Below are 15120 nucleotides of genomic sequence, written 5' to 3'. Positions count from 1 at the left end.
TCAGAGGGAGAAAGTCCAGGGTGAGACCTGGGTGTTCAGAGTGGCGAGGATCAGAGGTGGTTTGATTCTGGACATAATCTGAAGGAAGTACCATCAAGACTTCTTGGAGGACTGCACATTGTAGAAGACAGAGAGGGTCAAGGAGGTCTCCGAGTCTTGTCTGAGCAACTGGAGGAGAAGAGATGTCATCACTGATATTGGAAGGCTGGGAGTGGAGGTGGTTGTGTGTCTAATAATTCATCAGCTTTGGATGTGATGAACTTACCTCTGTTAGACACTCAAGCAGAGATGCCTTCAAGGTCTCATCAACAATCACTCCTGCTGCCAAATCCTTTAACCATTTGGAGTTTTACTTGCAAAGAAAGATTAGCATCCAGGCTCTGAAGCCGGTTTACTACAAATTGTTAGGCATATCTTAGGTTCTTTGGGACACTCTCCCGGAGGACAAGGCTTGAAGGCTGCACAGCATGGCGGGAGGCCCACCCTCGGTGCCATCTGCAGGAACAAGTCCCACTTGATGCTATCACTTCCAGCATTGCTGCTTCTAGAAGCTGGATGTCTCTATGGTCATTCCTGCTGGAATGTTTTGCATGGGGCGCCTACTTCTTCAGAACGTTAGCTCCCAGCTTGCAGGCTTATGTGTTGTGTTTGGCTGGGGGAGCCTGCCATGCACCTGTGCTCCTTCTAGAAGGTTCATTGATGGCTTCTTTATGAGGAAGGCACAGATACCAGATGGAGATTCTTTTTTCAGAGGAGCTGAGTGACTAAGAACAACAGTCTACAAGAGAAAGGGGCAAGAATTAACAAATCTTTACATTCATTGAGCACTTACTATGTGCCAGGTGCTGTGCTAACTACATATATTCCTTTATTTAATCTTTACAGTAACTTCATGGTGCTGTTCATATTTTCATTGTGTACATGAGGAAACTTGTTCAGTGTCTTTTTGACTTGCCAAAAAATCACATAGCCCTTAAGCAAAGGAGCCAGGATTTGAATCTAGGAAGCCTGACCCACTAAACCTGGGATTATTATGCTCATTTTACAGATGAGGAAACTGTAGCTCTGAGAGGTTAAGTAACTTGTCCAAGGTCATGTAGCTTATAAGTGATCAAGCCCATTCTCAGTTGCATTTGGCCTATTTCCAGAGCTGATGCTCTTCTCCCTGCCCTTTGTGGTCTCAAGCAATTATTGAGTCTCCAGTGAACACGGAAACAGGCAACTCCTGGAAATAGAAGCTTGCCAACATTACCTTATGTGGGAAGGAATGACTGTACAGAGTGCTGAGAATATGGCTGGTGACCTTGCACAGACGGATCATTTCCTGAGACCTTCGTTTCCCCCGTCCCTAGAAGACCCTGGATCTGCATTTCCGAGGGGAAGAGTGGGTGAATGGGCAAATAGCGGAGGAATGGGAGCGACAGCTGGATGGTCCCTGAAAATCCTCTTGGCTCCAACATCCTAGTATCCTGTCACTCGAAAATCTTGAGGGCTTTGATCTCCAGAGTCTCCGCCCTTGTTGAGGCGCTGCTCTCTTGGCCTCAGGCTCTGACGTTCTTTTCCCAAGGAGAGCTCAAGGAAATAAACCCAGTAGCACCTCAGTCTCAGGGACATGCCAGTCTCCCCTGAACTCTGGCCAAACCTAGCCAAATACGAACCCTTTTGTTGTTCCACCCAGCGCGACTGAGGCGCAGTGGATGTCGTCAGAGGCGCTTTTGTCAAGACAGGGAGACCTCAGGGAAGTGAAGCAAGAAATCCCCAAACCCATGAGAGAGTGTCAAATTTGAAGTCCCAAGGTGGGGGGTGGGGGTGGGAGGCAGGTCGGTTTCTCCTCCCTGCTCATCAGAAGCCTCAAGTGGAGCCTCCTTCTACTTTTATCAAGTCGTTGGTCTTTCACTGAACATATGCTTCTGCAGGGCCTGCTCCGTGCCAGGCCATGACTATGACCCTGGCAGAGAGAGACTCAGGCTCTGCTCCCATAGAGTCTTATGGGGGACACCAATGAGTAACAGCAACTGCAGTACCGTGTGCGAAATTCCTTTCTGGGGAAGTCCAGAGTCTTGGAGCACAGAGCAAGAAGGCCTAACCCAGCCTTGGAGGGCAGGTGACATTCCACCGAGGAAGTGCAGTACCAAGACCTGAAGGATGGGTGGATTGACCCAGGAGATATTTGGTGGGGCTGGTGTGCTTGTGAGTGTTGGGTGAGGTTAGCGATCTGGGCAGGAGGCACCACATCCCTGGGGCCTAGAGGTGACAATGAGGAAACACAACAGGGGAACTGGAACTCGTTACCTGGGGCTATCATACCGAGAAAGAGGGGCTGGCAAGGGCAAAGTGGGGGGACAGGGGAGGGAAAGTCATGGAGGACTTGGTTAGGCAGCCATGCTGAGGAGCTTCAATGGTACCTGAGGGCTGCAGCCAAGCTCGAGTCCTTCCTACACTCTGTCTAGCCCTGGGGTCGGGGAGCGGGGCCCTACTGGGCAAGAGCTCCCACAGTTTGTGTAACTCCATCTTGGCTCTGGATCCTCCCCTAGAGGAAGATGCCTCCAGAGAGGAGGCAAGGGGTCTCTGTCCTGACACACAGAAGCCACACTGGAGTTGGGGGCATCATGTATTAAATTCCCAGCACCCCACTTTCTCTGAGGAACCACCAGGGCAGGGTCATGCCACTGCTTCAACAGCTCCGGGTACACCCTTCACACCCCATTGCCATGAGTACCCCATGCCTGAGCTGGGACCCCTTCCTGCTCTTTCTCTCTCTCTCTCTCTCTCTCTCTCTCTCTTTTTAATGATTATTATTTTTATTTGTTCTATTTAGTCATACACGACAGCAGAATGCATTTCAATTCATTGCACACAAATGGAGTGCAAAATTTCAATTCTCTGGTTGTACATGGTGTAGAGATGCACCATTTGTGCAGTCATACATGTTCCTAGGGTAATGATGTCCATCTCATCCCACCATCTTGCCTACCCCCATCACCCCTCGTAACCCTTCCCTTTGCCCAATCCAAAGTGCCTCCATTCTTCCCAGAGAACATTCTCTTTGGATGACAACCAAGTTCCTTCCCCCTCCCTCCCCTTCTCGTCTTCATCACTTTCCTCTGCCCCCTCCCCAGTCTCCTCACCACTGCAGCCAGGCCTCTTCTGTCCAGGACAGTGGTGAGTCTATACAGATATCACCAACTTTATTTCCCCCAGTCACCAACTGTGCAGATGGGAATTGGGCCTGGAGCCCTGATGCAACACAGCTAATGGTGGGTCTGGTGTGATCTGTGTCCCAAGCCCACCCTCTCCATGGCACGCTGTCCAAAAATCACAGAGCACCCACTGAGTGCAGAGATGAACGCCTCCCATGAGCAGGAAAGCTCTGGAAATTCTCCTCTTGAGAAGCAAGTGGTCACACATGAGCTGAGAGTCCTCATCCCAGTTATTTCTTGTCTCTGGGCCTCAGTTTTCTCATTGGAGATCCTCAGTGTGGGTGGAACAAAATGGCAGAGTAATGAAGGAATGAGGGCACTGGGTGAGTGGTCTCCACTGACTCTCTCAGTCATGGAAAATCCATGATGCATAGACTCTCAGAATTTTCTGTTTATGGGGTCTCCATCATCTGTGCTGTTGCCAGCGCTCTTAGCCCCAGGGCCATGATGTTCTCCCTTCTCTCAGGCCCAAACATGAATAAAATCAAATTCCTTCTCTCCATTCCCCTCAGCATGACTAACACACAGAGGAATTTTCCAAAGGGACTTTTGTCACTCCTAATGGAAACCTTGGGTAAATACAAAGAAAACAAAGAAAATTCAAAATCCTTAGCAAATACTCATGTTCAAGGTACAAAAAGCAGGTGAGAGGGAATTAGCTCAAAGGGCCCCTTTCTTAAGAGTCTTAGCTGAAACCCCTTGCAGAAATTTTTGGGGCCTCTGGATTTTCCAGTGCATGTTCTCTGGGGTGTCAATAAATAGAAAATAACAGTAAACAAACAAACTCTTGACATCAAATCCAGTGAAAACTATGGAAGTAAACAAGCCAGCGTGCTTTTTTATTTACAGGACTTTGAAAAGCCTTTGTTTTCTTAAAGTGTATTATGAGTTTCCAAGAGGAGTTGATGGTATCCAGTAATTCCCAGACTGATTTGACCATGAGATGTGCTGTGGAATCCAGGGTGGAAAATGTGGAGATCTTTAATGGATGCTGCCAGGGTGGTCAGGTTGCCCTTCCACGGATCCACCTTCCAGCTGGGCGGGGAACTTCTAGGACAGTGAGGGTCCCGACTGAGGATGGACACATGTGCTCTTAGAGTTCCTGAGAGCAGAATAAGACAAGGGGACACAGTTGTGCTCCTAGTTGTGACTGCAGAAGCTGAGCCTGGGAATGGTGGGGAGAGCTCCACTCTCTATCCCCACCTCCCAGATCCCAGCATCTCTTCTCCCCGCAGTAACTGATTAGGCCAGAGCCTTGTCATTGTCCCAACAAATGCCTGTGTCCATTCATCACCCCATTTTCTCTGATGTCTTCACAATCATGCACATTGTGCTTCTGAGGCGGGTGCATTCTCCTTACCAATGTGTGCAGCAAAGACTGTATTGCTAATCATCAAGATGCAGGACATAATGACTCCTATTGGTTGAGCTTCTGCTAGATCCCAGGCACATTGAATATATAACTTCATTTGCAGTAACAATTGGAGGAAGATCTTACTGTCTCAGGACCCCGAGTCTTAGGTTCAATAATTTGTCTGAGGTCACACAGTTTATAAGTGGTTTAGTTTATAACTGAGACTGGTGTAGCTTCAAAGCACGTGCTTTTTGCAATACCTGACCTGGCTAGGCACCTCCAAGTTTAGAAAAGCCTTGTCCTCTTAACTGAGAAGAACTAACCCAACCTCTATTCTCAGGTGACAGTGGTGTGGGTAGCAGGAGCTAGCTGAAAGAACTTCTCAATGAGTCACTTCTCTGTGGAGAGGCAGAGGTCAGTGCCTGTTGAATGCACTGTGTAAGTGTGACTGATAAAGGAACAGGGACAGGGCTGAGGACCCTGTGGCCCTCCTGATTTCTAAAACTCATCAGTCTTAAACAACACCATCAAAACTTTATTTTCCAAGTTTTCTCCTCCTTGTGGGTCACTCAAATCTCTCTCTGATGTCATGGCTGCCCTCTGCCACGGGGGAGAGCCACTCTGGTTTTCTCGTAGGTCCACATGCAAACAAAACAAATTCCTCTTTGCTCTTCCTGTGACTCTCTTCTCTTCCTTTCTATTCTTGGTTTGCACTTGAGATACCTGTGGATTTTCAGAGGAAAAATTTGGTAATCCCGGGAAGTCTTTAGGGAAAGGAACAGGGAAGATTCAGAGCCTATAAAATGAGACGGATTCAGTCTTGTGGAGCTAGGGAGAAGGAAGAGGAGAGGGGCTGTCTTCAAAGCTGCTCTCACCAGTAGCCCACACTCACCCACCATGGAACCCATACTCTGACTCACAGTGTGACCCACACAGGGCCCTTACCCTGTTCCCAGGTCACTTATGCAGTTGACAAATACTGATTTCATGGTGCCTGTCTCCACGGGCTGAATCACCTACCTGGGGACACACAGGTGAACAAACACCACTTCCAGTGAGCTCGGGGGTTCCCACAGGCTAGGGAGCTCAAGCAGGGGCCACAGTCTGGACTTGCAGGAAGGCCAGAGAGAGAAAAGCTTAAAAGAAGCACAAGCACAAGGGGTAGGGAAAAAGGAAAGTGCTGGTGCAGGGGGAATGGGTGGTGGGATGTATAAGCAAAGGCCTGGAGATAAGAGCTCTTATAAGCCATGTCGGGGAGGTGGGACCCATGAGGGTTCCTGGGTTCAGGCTGTGGAGCCTTCTGATGTCAAATTTCTGGAATGATCTTGGAGGTTACTCCGAGGTGCTATGGTCCTCCTGCCCACGTGCGTATTTCCTACGTGTGAAGGGTGTTGCTGGCAGAGGGGAGGGCTTGGAAGAGGTCCCCCAGACCAGAACTTTACTCCAGAATGCCGTCTCCCATTAGTTGGTTCTGGAGAAGACAGGTTCAGAGAGGTTTGGGACCTAAGGGCGTACAGACAGTTGGAGGATGGACAGAGTCTGGATTTGAGCACCTTGTGCCGAATTTCAAGGCTGGTGGGATTTCTTCCAGACACCCCATCCTAGCCCATGTGGGGGATATAAGGATGTTTCCAGATCTTACTGGGTATATGCTTCTATTTTGCCGGGGTGTCCATAGCTGTCTCCCCAGGGTCCCATTCAATTCCACCCCCAGTAGGACCACGAGGTGATGGGACAGGTATATTTCGGGAGGTGTTTAAACATTTGTAATTCTAGCAGCCTGGCACCCGTAGTCAGGAGGCTGGGCTGACCCGGTGGCGGAGTTACAGTTCTCACTGGTTTCTGCACAGCTGTGGCTGCAGCGACCCCTTGTGGCCATTTTGCATGTCAGAAAATTAAGTGTCAGATAAACTACAATTTCACAGCTGGGAGGGGAGCTCTTTTCTCTCAAATTGATCACTTCCTCTACGTCCTTGTGGACCGGAAAGGGGAAGATATATGCTCAGATTACACATGGAGAATCCAGATCTTAGGACAACTAGCCTTCCCCGGGGCTCTTCCTCTTGTACCACTCTTAGCTCAATGCCCCTTTGCCGCTGTCGGGTGGCCAGGGAGCAGTCTGGAGTGTAGGGTCTGCTTTGTGCCCAAACAGTCTCACTCAGACAGTGCCTCTCCTTTCAGCATTGGGCTAGGCCCGGGGTGTAGAATGGAATCTGCTAGGAGGAAGGAGTCCGCCAGTGGCCGGGTGGCGAGTCGCCATGTGGCCCCCAGGGGGCGCTGTGGCGCTGAGTTGTTTGGCCCGGTCTCGCCCTGCCCAGGCTTAGGGAGGGCGCCAAGGCAGGGGACAAAGGGCCCTGTTTATTATCAGCTGCTGGCCTTGGGCAAGACTCTCAGCCTCTCTGCAGCTGTTTCTCAGGGACAATGATCCTGCCCTGCCCGCCTCACCCAATTTCAGAGGCTCAGAGGAAAGAGGAAGCATTTACAAAGCCTAGTTTGGTGTAAGCCTTGCAGGTTGGGTAGGGCAATGAGTGGCCTGGGGCGCTTAAAAAGATCCCGCTTGTGGCCAGCAGCCTGCCCTGGCTAGACAGGGCTAGCTCCAAAGTGGACACCACTGCTTCTCTCCCAGGCTCAGATGCTGGGCCTCTCTGTTTCAGAGAAGCTGTGGGGCTTCTGATCAGTCAGCTGGACTTTTTATCCAGCTCTTTCCCTGCATAACTTGCAGCTTCCCTTAGTGCTCAGGGAGGAGGCACAGGTGTGCTGTAGGGGAAGGCAGGAGGCTCTGGAGTCAACTCCGTTACTCACTTGTCCACGTGGCCTTAGGCATGTTACTTAACCTCTCCGAGCCTCAGTTTCCTCTTTGGTAAATGGGTGGTGGCAATCATCTCCCTTGGAAGGTTGCAGTAAGGATGGATTTAATGGATGTAAAGAGTGCACAGGAGGTCTGATCTAAGGTTGCCATGCTGTCAATGTGTGCTCTGCACAGCTGCTCCCTGGAGAAGGTGGCTGGGACATCAGACCCTGGAATGCAAAGTATGGGGGTGGGCATTACTCAGGCTACAGGGAGTCCCTGCTGTGCTGAGATGGAGTTGAGAGGGACCAGGGTCTGGTGGGGTCAGGGACAGGGCAGGGTAGGATGGATGTGGGATGAATCACTCACTCACCAGCTCAGCCTGGTGGGATGGGAAGGAGTGGGGAGGCCACTGGCCTGGCAGCACCAGGCACAGGCGTACATACAGGGCAGGGAGGCAGTTGTGAAAGGGTGTGGCACCCTGCCAGCCCCACCCACCTGCTAGGCCCTGCCGTGCTCTGTGCAACTAGGAGTTGGGGGGTGGACATAGAAGAAGTGTGCTGGGAACTCTCAATGTGGGGAGCTGGGGCGAGGTCTGGCTGTTTTCCTCCCCTGTTCCTCCCCACCCAAGTGCCAAGCCCTTTCTCTCTGCTTGTCTGCTGGAGGTGGAGGAGAAAGCTCCCAGCCAGCCCCCATGGGGTCACCTCCTAACACACACAGACTAGGCAGTGTCCACATGAGCACCAGGCGCATTGCGGCTGTTCTTCCACACAGACTTTCAGCCACCCCTTGGCCCGTCAGGGCACACAGGGGTATCTGGGCCATGGAGAAGGCACTATTTCTGAAAGTGTGGACAGGGGTGGGCACTGGGAGGGGACAGCACCCAGGAATGGTTCAGGTAATGCACAAAAGGGGCTCAGAGGAGGAAGGCCATTGAATGGGGAAAGGGGCTAGGGATGAAGAGGCCTTAGGGAAGAGGTTGTGTATTAGTTTCCTGTTGCTGCTGTAACAAGGCACCACAAACTCAGTGGCCTGAAACAGTACACACTATTGTAAAATGCAGGAGGCCAGAAATCCAAAATGGGTCTTAGGGCTAAAATCAAGGGGTCCACAGAAATATGTTCCTTTGGGAGACTCTGAGGGGAGAATCTACTTCCTTGCTTTTTCCACCTTCTTGCATTCCTTGACCCCCTTTCTGCTTCAAAGTGCAACACCCAACCTCCGTTTCCATGGCCACATCTCTTTCCTCTGACCTTGACCGTCTTGCCTTCCTCTTGTGAGGACTCTGGGATTGCATTGGACTCCACTGGGTAACCTGGGATAATCGACTTCCTGTCTCGGGATCTTTAATTTAATCCCATCTGCAAAGTCCCTTTATGACATATTCACAGATTTCAGGGAGTAGGACCTGCTTATCTCTGGCAGATCTTTATTGTGTAGGTGGTACTGGACATGAGGCAGCTTTGCCGCATGGCAGGTGGAGGGGACAGCCCAAGTAGAGGAAGGGGTATAGGGACATGGCAGGTCCTGAGTGTGGCTGAAGGAAGGTGTGGTTTGGGGGAACAGGGCTGGAAAGCCTACCTCCACAGCCAGGAGATTGCTCCGTTTCTAGCACAACTGGTTTCCAGCTTGGCCAGCCAATGTAGGCCCTGAGGGTGGTGGGGCTGGGGCTGGCCTGCTGGCTGCTCGTGTCACCATTCAGTGTTCCTTCCTCTTATCTCTATCCCTCCTTCCCCAGGTACTAGTCAGGTCCCCCCAGGATGTGTCCTTCAATTGCCATGTCCCTCTACCCTAGGGCCCCAGTGCTGACAGTCTCAGAGTCAGCAGTACTTTCCTCCTTGGTCTTCCCCAACCTCAAGGCCTCCGACTCACCTCAGTTTTACGTCCCAGACACCCCGAGCTCCTAAACTCCCCATGTTTTCTTTCTTTCTTTTCTTTTTTTTTTTTTTTTTTTGTGGGGGAGTAGCAGGGATTGAACCCAGGGGTGCTTAAACACTGGACCACATCCCTGGCCCATTTTAAAAATATTTTATTTTGATATAGGGTCTTGTTAAGTTGTATAGGGCCTCGATAAATTGCTGAGGCTGGCCTTGAACTCGTGATCCTCCTGCTCCAGCCTCCAGAGCTGCTGGGATTACAGGCGTGCACCACCGTGCCAAGCACCATTTTTTTTTTTTTTTTTTTGGATGCTAGGTCATTTCTGATTGCTTTCTTTATGCCAGGAATACCCTCCCCTCCCGCTTCCAGCTCTTAGGAAGGATGACTTCCCCTGTTCTCCTCCCTGCCACATGGGGGGGCAGCAGCCGGGGCTTTTATAAGAATCTCTGCCTGCTGACTGGCCGTCTTGTGTAGGGATGATGGGCACATGCTATTCACTCCTCAAGTTGTCAACCACAGCTATCAATTATTGAGGGTCATCCGAATAGAAAGCAGCAAGACTGGGTCTGGAAATGGGTCTCTAGCTTCACAGTGTGCCGGGCATTGTGCTTTATACATGGTTTTTCATTTATTTCCCACAAACTCTCTGAGGTTGGTTTTGTTAGCCCTGTTTCAGAGATAAGGTAATCTAGGCTCTGCAAGTTGAAGTCCTGATCTTGCGTGGGCTTTAAAAATCAAGGGTGCCTCTGTGAATCACACCCAGAACACCCTGGTTCCAAAGTCTATGCTCCGCGCCCATGCTATGCCTGGTATGATTATCACCCGCCTGCTACAGGGGAGGGAATGGGGGCTCAGAGGTGTTAAATAATTGGGCCTGGCTGAGTGGCTCTCAAGCGCAGGTGTGGCTCATTTCAAGGGCCAAGCTCGTCACTGCCTTGCCGCATGGTCACTTATTAATCTTAACTGCTTGCTACCCTGCTTAGCCTCAGTTTTGTAGTTGTTTGTGCAGATTTCTCCCTACCCCCTGTCTCCTGCTTTGTGGGAAGCTTGCTGGGGGCTGGCTCTGGGCCTAGTTCTTTTCTCTGTTCTGCACCCCACACAGGGCCTGGCCCTGCGTACGTGCCTGGCATGGGAGTGAGTGAGAGAACTAAAGATGTTCCTGACCTGGCTTCAGGGTACTACTTGGGGAAGCCACCTGCCGTCACCAGATCCAGAGGGGCTGAGGCTGTGAGGTCCTTCTGAGCCCAGGCTGGGGTCCCAGCCTTGCCCCAGCTTCTTGGCAGATCTGAACATTCAAAATTTTTATATTTTATACGCACACACAGACACACAAACACACACACAAACACACACACACACACACGAATGCACACACACATGTTAGAGGTACTACATGCATAAGGAAGAACAGAATTTTAAAAGTCCAGAGTACAAAGCAAATCATTAGTCTTTGGACGTCCTTTGAATCTAGGTTCCCCGCTCCCCCTGAAGTATCCTTTGCTATTTCTTTTAGGTGACTCTTAAAGACACTTTAAAATTACAGACATGTATGTGCTTCCCTGGAGCACAGAGAAAAATGGTAGCTGGCTATATAAGTTGCTCTGCTGTTTTACTTAATAAAACACTTTGCCATCTTTCCTATCAGTGCCATTTAGAGCTGCCCCATTCTTTTTGATGACCACATAATAAGTATCCTATTGTATGTGGGTATCATATAACAGGAATTTAGATATTTCCAGTCTTTTCTGTTATAAATAACACTATGGTGAACATCCTAGTACATCACGCATTTTACACATCTGCAAAAGTATGTCTAAAAGATAAACACCCACGAGAGAAGCTGTCGGTTCAAAGAAATACATTCAAAAACTTGATTCCTAGTGGGAATTACTATTCATGCTGATTTTACCATGACTGGCAATGGGTCATATGTACAGGTCTCCACATTTGCAAAAATATAAATTAATAAATTACCAATTAATCAACCCATTACCAATCCTTCTCATCTTTACCAATCTGGTGTGTGAAAAACGAGGTTTCATGGTAATCTAAATTTGCATTTCTCTTCTTGTGAGTAAAATCAAACATTTCATGTTTAAGTTCTGGGGAACTATATGCTTGCATTTCTTGCCCTGTTCCTCCAGGGTTGTTGGTCTCTTGGTTGTTTACAGGAACTCTTTTTTCTTTTGGTACTGGGGATTGAACACAGAGGTGTTCTACCACCAAGCTACAATCCTAACCCTTTCTATTTTTTTTTTTTTGAGATGGGATCTCATTAAGTTGCCCAGGCTGCCCTTGAACTTGCCACCCTCAGCCTCCTGAGTTGCTGGGATTACAGGTGTGCACCACTAAACTGGACTATTTGTGGGAACTCTTTATATGTCTTAAGAATCTTAGCCTTTGGTCAAGATAAGGGTTGTATTTTCCTCTTTGTTGTTCTCACAAGTTGTGCTGTAAGAGACTCTCTGTTTATCACTTTCCAACTTTGACTCTAGTTATTTGCCTCCTGGTCTTATCTCCATTTTAATGATCCCTCATATTTCCAGGAACTTTCACTCACATTTCCAGATCTAAAGCTTACAATCTCCATGTGAGATAAGTATTGACATCCCCATTTGTGTTGGGAGCCAATTTGCCATGGATCTCCTGCAGTTCACATATATTTCAACCAGAGGCACTGACAGTTCTGGTCTATCTTTTCAAAGATGTTTTAGTAGCAAACTGATTTGGAAGATAGAGATAGTATTTCCTTCTGGAGAAGAGACAGTTCCCTCCCCCACCTCCTTTAACTGAACTGTATAATAAAGATGGTATTTCTCTGTGGAGCAAAGATCAGAAAGGTTTATTTGAGGCCCATTACAAAAGATGGATTTTTCCAAAGCTTAGGGATCCTCAGATGAGATGTAAAACTCATTGTATATGTAGCTTCTACCTGGTTTTGTCCTCCAAGTTTTGATACTTGGAGGACAAGAAGACTCAATGCAATCAGGAAGCTTAAGCTGCCTTCTGTGCAGTGAGTAATAGAGTTCTTTGTCTCTGACCCAGGGGTCTTGTGTCTTCTGTCACAAGCAACTGTGGCAGGGGGCTGGGAATATGGCTCAGTGATAAAGCATTGTCTAGTATGCACAGTCACCTGGGTTCAATCTATAGCATCAAAAAAACAAACCAGAACAATTTGTTAGCATGCAAAAAGAGTGAAATCTCAGATTCTTACAGTTCTTGACAATATGACATGGCTTCCATGGAGCCCAAGGTCATCCAGATAGAAAGCAGCAAAACTGGATCTGGAACTGGGTCTCTTGCTTCACACTCCAAGTTTTGGCCATGCTAACAGGGACTTCCTCTGCTGTTTGATCTTGTGTCTTTTTCATATCTCCTGTCTGGTTTGAACAGAGGGATTCAGTGGACCTCAGGCCCTTGGAAGCCAGTGGTTCTCAAACTACAGTGAGCCAAGAATTGCCTGGGAGTTTATTAAATATTTGTACTTTAAACAAATATAACAGGGGCTGGGGTATAGCTCTGTTGATAGAGTACTTGCTTTGCATGCACAAGGCCCTGGGTTCAATCCCCAACACCACACACACACACACACACACACAAATATATATATATATATATATATATATAAGCTCACCACAGAGTTATGATTCTGTAGTTCTGGAGTAGAACCCAGGCATCAGCATTTAAAACAAGTTCCTCTCCTTGGTGCATTTGTGCCAGGGGGTGTACGGAGCAAGGCTGTAGGGAACAGCTAGCTACTGAGAGTCTGTGAGCAGGAAGTGGTTTGAACAATGCTGATGAGCCTGGTGCTGCAGCAAGTCAGCTGTGAAGGCCCAGTGGCCATAGTCCTTTGTTCCTGAAGTGATAAGACTAGGATTTCAGGGGTGGGGTGTGTGGAGGGGTGCTGGCAGAGAGAGAAGAAATAAAGTGGCACTGGGACAACAGCTGGGCCACAGCCCTTGTGTTCCCAGCTTCAGGCCACCCTACACCTGGCCATCAACTCATCTGACACTTTGCATGTGTCACCTCCTGGCTAAAAAAATCCTTGGCTTCTGCAAGAAAAACAAAAAAACAATTCCAAATCTGGTGTCCTGGTCTGGGTGGACCTTTGCTGTCTGATTCCAGCCAGCTCTGCAGCCCCTGCCCTCTCCGTTCTCCTTTGGCATGGTGGTTGGGCCTCACTGTGCAGGGCCAGACCTTCTGGGGTCAAATTCCGGTTCTGCCCCTTTACTAAATTAAGCAAGTCACCCTTAGTTTCTTCATCAGTGAAATGGGAATGATGACAGTCCCCAGCATGGGGGAGCTTGGACAGTTTCAACAAGCTCATGTGGGCCACACCCTTGAGCGGAGTCAGGAGGATAATGAGGGAGCAGCACATCTGGCCTGTGTTTACAGGATCCCTCTTGGTTGCTGAAATGTCCCACCATCTGTCACCTCACTGCTGTCACTCCCTACACCACTTATTGAAGCTCACCAGAACTGCTCAGAGGCCCCTCTCCAGCAAGTTCCCTGCCGCAGTCTGGCTGGGCACAATTCAGGAGCCACTTGTCAAAAGAAACTAACTTTATTTTTAGAACTACAAACGCCAAACAAAACAGCTCCTCAGGAAAAAACCTTCAGAGCCCAACTGCCACCACCAGCTTCCCACAAGCCTCTCACCCACACAAACCTCACTACCTCCCACTATCCTCCTGCTCTTGAGGCCGATTGGCTGGGTCGCGTGGGCGGAGCCAAAGACGTCCCCCAATGAGCAGCTCCGTGGTCTGAAAGGGCAGGGAAACAGCCCAATGAACATCACTGCAGAGGAGCCAATCAACTAGATGTTGCTGGGGCCGCTGTGAGCCAATCATCAGCTTTGCAGTCTGAAGGGCAGGGAAACAGCCCAATGAACATCACCGCAGAGGAGCCAATCAGCTAGATGTTGCTGGGGCCACTGTGAGCCAATCATCAGCCCGCAGCTGGAAGTTTGCTGGCAGCTGGAAGTTTGCTGGGGCCCCTTTGGCTGTGGCTCTCAACAGTTCCCCCTGCTCACCCAGGCTCAGGGGGCAGCCCTCTTTCCAGCTCCTTCTCTGACCCTAGCCTGCCACCTGCTCTGGTCAGAAACCTGGAGTGTTTGTCTGTTTCTCTTCCCTGATCTCCGATCATCCCCTGGGGGCAGGGAGCCTGGATCCAGAGCCTGCTCTGGTCTGGGCTCAGTAGGAAACTAGCGGCTGGCCTGGGGCCTGTGGGGCGGAGTCTCCTGTCTCTGGCCTGTAAACAGAATTGGGCTAACACACTAGGGTGAAGCAAAACCGTATAGAAAACTGGGAATGTAGCCGGGCGCCTGTAATCCCAGTGGCTTGGGAGGTTGAGACAGGAGAAACGCAAGTTCAAAGCCAGCCTCAGCAAAACAAGCGAGGCGCTAAGCAACTCAGTGAGACCCTGTCTGTAAATAAAATACAAACTAGGGCTGGGGATGTGGCTCAGTGGTTGAGTGCCCCTGAGTTCAATCCCTGGTACCAAAAAACAAAAAAATAAAAATACAAAACCAAACCAAAACAACAACAACAACAACAACAACAACAAAACCCCCAAAACAATTAGGTATGTAAAGCCAGTGAGAGCTGCTTTCTGGGAAGGAGTGTGTATACATGTGTGAGTGAGGGAGAGGGCGTGTATGTTAGCAGGTGTGTGAGCGTGTGTGTATACATGTGTCACGTGTGAGTGTACAAGGACTGTGTGTCAGGGTGTAAATGTGAGCATGTGTGGGTATGTGTGTGAACATATGTGTGTGAACATATGTGTGTCAATGTGTGTGAACGTGTGTATGTGTGCATGTGCGCGTGTGCGCGCTCTGGCGAGCCAGGCCCGAGATAGGGGTGCTCAGTGCCCACTGCTCTGCTTAGGGCTGTGTGGGTGAG

Source organism: Spermophilus citellus (genome assembly GCF_964194105.1).
Source record: "Spermophilus citellus genome assembly, chromosome: 17".
Lineage (NCBI taxonomy): Eukaryota > Metazoa > Chordata > Mammalia > Rodentia > Sciuridae > Spermophilus > Spermophilus citellus.
The sequence above is the reverse complement of the archived record's forward strand: the minus strand, read 5'-3'. Positions refer to the sequence as shown.